Source organism: Bos mutus, chromosome X, assembly GCF_027580195.1.
Source record: "Bos mutus isolate GX-2022 chromosome X, NWIPB_WYAK_1.1, whole genome shotgun sequence".
NCBI lineage: Eukaryota > Metazoa > Chordata > Mammalia > Artiodactyla > Bovidae > Bos > Bos mutus.
The window spans coordinates 94,822,605-94,829,567 of record NC_091646.1 but is presented as its reverse complement, the minus strand read 5'-3'; the positions used below and the strand labels follow the sequence as shown (position 1 = coordinate 94,829,567).

The following is a 6,963-nucleotide window of genomic DNA, read 5'->3' as shown; positions in this document are numbered from 1 at the left end:
TTAGTCACTGCTGCCTATGTACTGATGCCCTCTGTCAAAACCGAAAAGGACAGCATTAGGAGAGCTTCCAGCTTGGTAAACACTTGGAGATATGGGGAGAGTGAGTCGCACCTGAAAAGACCCTGGAAGCTTCGTGTCCCATTTCATACACTTTTCTCTCTGCATCTTGTCCATCTGGCTGTTCCTGAGTTACATCCTCCTATGATAAACCAGTGATCTAGTAAGTAAGCTATTTCTCTAAGTTCTGTGAGCCATTCTAGCAAATTAATTGGACCCAAGGAAGGAGGCAGTCATTGGAATCTCGGATCTATAGCTAATCAGAAGCACAGGCGATAACCTGGGTTTGGAACTGGCTTCTGCATTAGGGTAGCAGTTTTGTAGTACTGACCCCATAACCCAGGAATCGCATGCTATTTTAAGGTAGGTAGTGTCAGAAGTGGAGAAGGAAATGGCAACCCACTCCAGTGTTCTTGCCTGGAGAATCCCAGGGACAGCGGAGCTTGGTGAGCTGCCGTCTATGGGGTCGCACAGAGTCGGACATGAATGAAGAGACTTAGCAGCAGCAGCAGCAGCAGTGTCAGAAGTGAGTTGAATTGTGGGACACCCAGCTGGTGTCACAGAGAATTGCTTATTGGTGTGAGGAAACCCTCCACACACACCCCGCTCTCCCTGTCCCAAAACGGGTATTGGTGACCAGAATACTTTTTACCTGTAGAGATGAATGCTTTGACTTCATATTTGTGTGTAGAGTGTTCAGAATGATACTGACCTATTTAGCAAAGATGAATGTTCTTCTTAATCTATTAATCTTACTTATAATCTGTTTTACATGTGAAGGTGGAATATATATCACAGTTACCAAGACACTCTAAAGCTAAGCATTCATTCAATTTCCAGTTATGAGCTCTGAATTCTGTGAATTCTTTGAAACCTATGTCCCAACTCATTTTAAATTATTCATCTTTACAAATAAGCCTTCACCTTTGTGCTTCATATTGCCAGTGTTTTGGATGAAACAGAAATGGAGAAAGTTGGGTAGAACTATTATGTCAGATTTTTGTCAAATGATAACATTCAGGAATAAGTGATTGAACTGAAGCAGATTTCCTGTGTGGTCTGAGCAATTCCTTTGTCGGTTAATTGCCCCACCTACCTGCAGAAACCAAACTATTAAAGTGAATGTGGGGAATGGGACTGGGTTTTACCAATATTTCATGGCAACCTTACATCTTGATAGATTGCGCCCTATTGACGACTTTTTACATGAGAAAGGTCTCTACCCAGGGGCACAGAGTCCTTTAGGGTATGGATTAATGAACTTCTTGGAGTCTCTGTAAGAAATTCTGCTTCAAGGCTACTCAAAATTTATTGAAATGTCAGTCTGTTTTCCAAAAGGCTTAATCATGAGATAAATGCAAATTAAATTAGAATTCCAAATGCAATGACATACAAAGAGCCTATTTAGAAATCTCTTTTGTGATAGAGATTTGGGGGTGGAGTTTTTTGTTTTAATTTTTTGCTTGTTTCTTCTGTTTTTTTATTTGATGCTAACTTTAATAGCTGAATGAATTTCAGCTAGAGTAAAGATTGGTTTACTTTGATTAGCTGAAATCATTGCTAATGACTGACATTGACTGTATTTTCTATGCTAATAGACCAGTGGTGGGGTTCAGGCTGGGCCACCCCCAGATGTGTCACTCTGGCATGTGGATTATTTTTAGCTGAAAATAAACAAGGCCCAAAAGACTCAAGAACCATTTACTTCCTTCTTACAGCCTGAAAAAAACATTTAAAATAGGTGACCTGTCCCAGGAAGGAGCTATCACCTAGACTTATGTGCGTGTGCGTGCGCAGTTGTGTCCAGCTCTTTGTGACCCCTTGGACTGTAGCCCACCAGGCTCTTCTGTCCATGGGATTTCCCAGGCAAGAATACTGGAGTGGGTTGCCATTTCCTCCTCCAGGGGATCTTCCTAACTCAGAGATCAAATCTGCATTTGCCACTGGGAAGCCCACAGTTATAGAAAACCATAATAAAGCGATAGACAGCGAGAAACCTAGTAAAGCCTATTTGATTGGTGTCCTCTCTGTGTCCCATTGTCTTTGGATGCCCAGTAAACATTTGTTTATGAAACATGAACTCATTCCATCTCCCTGTGAATTAGCTTCATTCCCTTTGAGATCTCAGACCTCTACCTCCTTCTTCTTAGTCTAGAGAAAGGACTAAGATTAGGGGACATTCATGTTAAGAATGTTAAAATTACTACACCCTCACCCTCTAGAGTTTAACTGAGTGGGCCTACTGTGAAGCCCAATAATCTTTATTTGGACAAGCATGTTAAGAGATTCTGATGGAGGTTTCCTGTAAGGTACTTTGAGAAAGATGGATTTAATTAGAATTTATTCTTTTTGAGAATAAACACATTTCACTTTTTGGTGTAACATAAGGATTTGGGGATTGAGTTCTAGTCCAGATTATAAATCCGCTAGAATATAAACTCTTGTGAGGACAGGGATTTTTTTTTTCCCCCTGTTCAGTGGTACATGCCCAGCACCTGGAAGACTGACTTTTAAATAGTAGATGCATGCAACCCATTTGTTAACTTAATGAATGAACTCACAGTATAAAGATTGCATTCCCTGAATATCTTCTAACACATGTTATAACCAGAAAGAGTGTGCAAGTGAATTTTGAAACAGCAGAAGGGTGCTGTCAAACTTACAGCAGAGGGGTTAGCTCTGAGACATTGGTACCTCAAATGGGAAATCGGGCTGAAAAAGAAAGGCCAGGATGAATAGAGTACTTGACAATTCTGCTGATATCTAGGACAATCCTAGTCTCTTTTATTTTTAATTGTAGGATAATGCTTTACAGTGCTGTGTTAGTTTCTGCAGTACCGACAGTGTGAATCAGCTGTAAGTATACATATATCCCTCCCTCTTGAGCCTCCCTCCCCTCCCCTCCCCTCTAGGTCATCACAGAGCACTGAGCTGAGCTCCCTGTGCTATTCCACAGGTTCCTACTATCTATTTTACACATGGTAGTGTATGTATCGGAGAAGGCAATGGCACCCCACTCCAGTACTCTTGCCTGGAAAATCCCATGGACAGAGGAGCCTAGTGGGCTGAGGTCCATGGGGTCGCTGAGGGTCGGACATGACTGAGCGACTTCACTTTCACTTTTCATTTTCATGCATTGGAGAAGGAAATGGCAACCCACTCCAGTGTTCTTGCCTGGTGGGCTGCCGTCTATGGGGTCGCATGGAGTCGGACACGACTGAAGTGACTTAAGAGAGAGAGAGTGTATGGATATCAAACCTAATCTTCCAGCTCATTCTCCAAAATATAGAACACTCCCTGAATTTGTGTGTCATCCTTGCGCAGGGGCCATGCTAATCTTGTCTGTATCGTTCCAGTGTTAGTGTATGGGCTGACCAAGGGAGCATGGGCAATCCTGGTTGTGATCATTGTATTCCTTTCTTATACCTGCTGTAACAAAGTATCAAACTGTGTGGCTTAAACAACAAATGTTTATTTTCTCACAATTCTGGAAGCTTTAAGCCCAAGATCAAGGTGTTAGCAAGGTTCCTTCTGGGGGCTGTGAGGACAAAGCCGTCTTATGCCTGTCTTCTTGCTTCTGTTGGTTTGCTGACAGTCTTTGGCATTCCTTAACTGGTAGATCCATGACCCTAACCTCTCCCTTAATGTTTACATGATGTTCTTCCTTTTTCTGTGTTTATCTCTGTTCAATTATGTGTTGTTTTTTTTTTTTTTAAGGACACAATCATATTGGATTAGGGCCCACTTTGATGACCCACCTTAACTTGAATGTCAGCAAAGACCCTATTTCCAAATATGGTCACATTCTCAAGTGCCTTCATCGATTGTCCTTGGCGGCTTTGGGTTGCCCCCCTCTGATGAGAGATATTCTTGGAGCTATAGCATGGGAATCCCAGAAGTCAAGATGAAGTTCTGATGAGGAAATATGTAAGTGAAATTGTAGCTTTCTCCTCCCCTTCCTCCCATATTTTCTGAGCTTTCCCTATGCCTGTTGGAGATACCAGGCCCTTTCCAGATTCTTCTTGGACAGTAAGACCATGGAAATGAATATCGCTTCTACATGACCCTTAGGCAAGCAAAGCTTTTTATTAGAAGAGACAGCTTGTGCACAAGGGAGAAGGAAAAGAGCCAGCTCCCCGAGTAGAAGGGACAAGTTGCTTTTATGACAAAAAGGAGGGCTTGTCTCATGATCACTGATAATTTCTAGAAATTGTCAAGCTTCTTTGATCAGCAATAGGTGACTCTATAGGGAGTGCTTCTGTGAGGGGAAAGAAATGAATGATAATTTTCTGCAAGATAACCCAGAAACTGATACGGTTAAAATTTATAGTTTGTCTTCTGGCAGCTTGTCTTCTGGCAGCAGGGTATACTCCTTAGTGTAACAGAGAAAATTTTTTTTTTTTTTTTTTTTTCGTGTCAGCCGGGTTTTTGTTTCTGGGACTCAGACGCCCAGGGCCTTTGTTGTTTAGCTTACACAACCTGTTTTGCCCAAGGCCCTTCCCTGGTCCTTTTCCAAAATGGCTCTACTCTTGTCTCTTTCTTTCTTGTTGTAGTTCAGTCGCTCAGTTGTGTCCGACTCTTTGTGACGCCATGGACTGCAGCATGCTAGGCTTCCCGGTCCCTCACCATCTCCCAGAGCTTGCTCAAACTCATGTCAATTGAGTCAGTGATTCCATCCAACCATCTCATCCTCTGTCATCCCCTTCTCCTGCCTTCAATCTTTCCCAGTATCAGGGTCTTTTCCAGTGAGTCAGCTCTTCGCATCAGGTGGCCAAAGCATTGGAGCTTCAGCATCAGTCCTTCCTGTAAATATTCAGGGTTGATTTCCTTTAGGATTGACTGGATAGATCTCCTTGAAGTCCAAGGGACTCTCAGGAGTCTTCTCCAGCCTCACAGTTTGTCTTAGTTTGTCTCACAGTTTGTCTCTTTAGGACCTACAATCTCATTTGTTGTGTCAACAGGTGAGTGGGGCCATGGCATCACATAATTTGAGTTCACTACCCCACCTCAGTTCTTTTCAGCTCTCTATGGAATCTTGTGTCCCTTTATTCAGCACCTGAGTGTTCACTCACTCCTATGTTAGGGAAATGAGTGTTAGGGACCTCACTGGATGAGAAAAAAAAAAGCCATCTCTTCATGTGCAATTCTACTTTCTACAAGGGCTGCTGCCAGCAAGAACTGCTTCCAAGGAGTTGAAATTGTCCTTTGTAGAGACACCACTTGTTTCTGCCTTAAGGCTAGCTAAGGCAGCATGAGTACTCAGTCATGTCTGACTCCTTGCAACCCCATGTATTGTAGCCCACCAGGATCCTCTGCTCATGCAATTTTCCAGGCAAGAATACTGGAGTGGTTTGCCATTTCCTCCTCCAGGGGATCTTCCTGACCCAGGGTTTGGACCTGAGCCTCCTGCATTGGCAGGTGGATTCTTTACCACTGAGCCACTTGAGAAGCCCTTAGCTCTAGCATTAGAGAATTGTTACAGGGACGTACAATCGCTCCTCTCAGATGGTCCAGGATCTGGAGCTGTATTCCTTGAAAGCTGCCTGTTTTCAGGGGTTGGTGGTATAGAGACTGTAAGCATGGGATTTGGAGTCTAACAAATGGAATGTATAGCAGTGTGTGCTATCATCACAGGGAATTCTCTCCCTCTTCCCCAATTATTTGTTTATTTTTCAGAAACAAACTTAGAGTGTTATTTTAATAATTCAGTTAAACTTTGCGATAATGGAATGTAGCAACACGGTGCTACTGGGAAATGAGTCTTGGGCAATTAGCATAGACCTCAGTTAACAAAATGAGAATTTAAATATCCATCGAAACAGTCTTTAAGTGCCATAGGAGGGATGAGGTGAAAAAATGGAATTGCATACGTTCAATGACTTACGTTCATGCAGCTCTGTTCTGATTCTTTCTGAACACATTGACACTAATAAAGATTGTACAGGTGTTCTTACAGATTTTCCATGACAGGGACTAGGGCTCCCCTTGGAATATGTAGGATGTCAGAGAGTTTCTCTCTGTTTTACAAAGATCTGTGCTGTGCAGGAGGCTCCTCTGGGCATCAAAAGCCTCCTGTCAAAGCTTAGTAGTGTTTCTTGTACACTTAAGAAAAAAAAGAGTTTGTGAATGACACAGGGAGCACAAGTAGCTCTAATTTTCAGAAAACAGGGCTTGAACCTTTGTCATTTCATTCTTTTTTTTTTTTTAATGCTGCCTGTGCAGGGTCTTGGTTGCAGCACTCGGATCTTTAGTTGGAGCATATGAACTCTTAGTTGCAGCATGTGGGATAGTCCTTGACCAGGGATCGAACCCCAGCCCCCTGCATTGGGAGTGCAGAGTCTTAGCCACAGGACCACCTGGGAAGTCCCTGTCATTTCATTCTTGATAGCTACTTGGGGCAAGCACTTACTTTAGGACCATTATAATCAACCCTTCAGTTCAGTTCAGTTCAGTCGCTCAATCGTGTCCTACTCTTTGCTACCCCATGAATCACAGCACGCCAGGCCTCCCTGTCCATCACCAACTCTCGGAGTTCACTCAAACTCACGTCCATCGAGTCGGTGATGCTATCCAGCCATCTCATCCTCTGTCATCCCCTTCTCCTCCTGCCCCCAATCCCTCCCAGCATCAGGGTCTTTTCCAATGAGTCAGCTCTTCACGTCAGGTGGCCAAAGTACTGGAGTTTCGGCTTCAGCATCAGTCCTTCCAATGAACATCCAGGACTGATCTCCTTTAGGATGGACTGGTTGTATCTTCTTGCAGTCCAAGGGACTCTCAAGTCTTCTCCAACACCACAGTTCAAAAACATTAACTCTTTGGCGCTCAGCTTTCTTCACAGTCCAACTCTCACATCCATACATGACTCCTGGAAAAACCATAGCCTTGATTAGACGGACCTTTGTTGGC

The 6,963-nt window shown here is 43.3% G+C and overlaps 1 non-coding gene across 1 annotated transcript; it reads right to left on the bottom strand.

Moving 5' to 3' along the window:
- Positions 1 to 3,336: 3,336 nt before the first annotated feature.
- Positions 3,337 to 3,443, bottom strand: LOC138986522 (U6 spliceosomal RNA). The gene has a single exon (XR_011463338.1). It is a non-coding gene; the product is annotated as a U6 spliceosomal RNA (small nuclear RNA).
- Between the last annotated feature and the right edge of the window lie 3,520 nt (positions 3,444 to 6,963).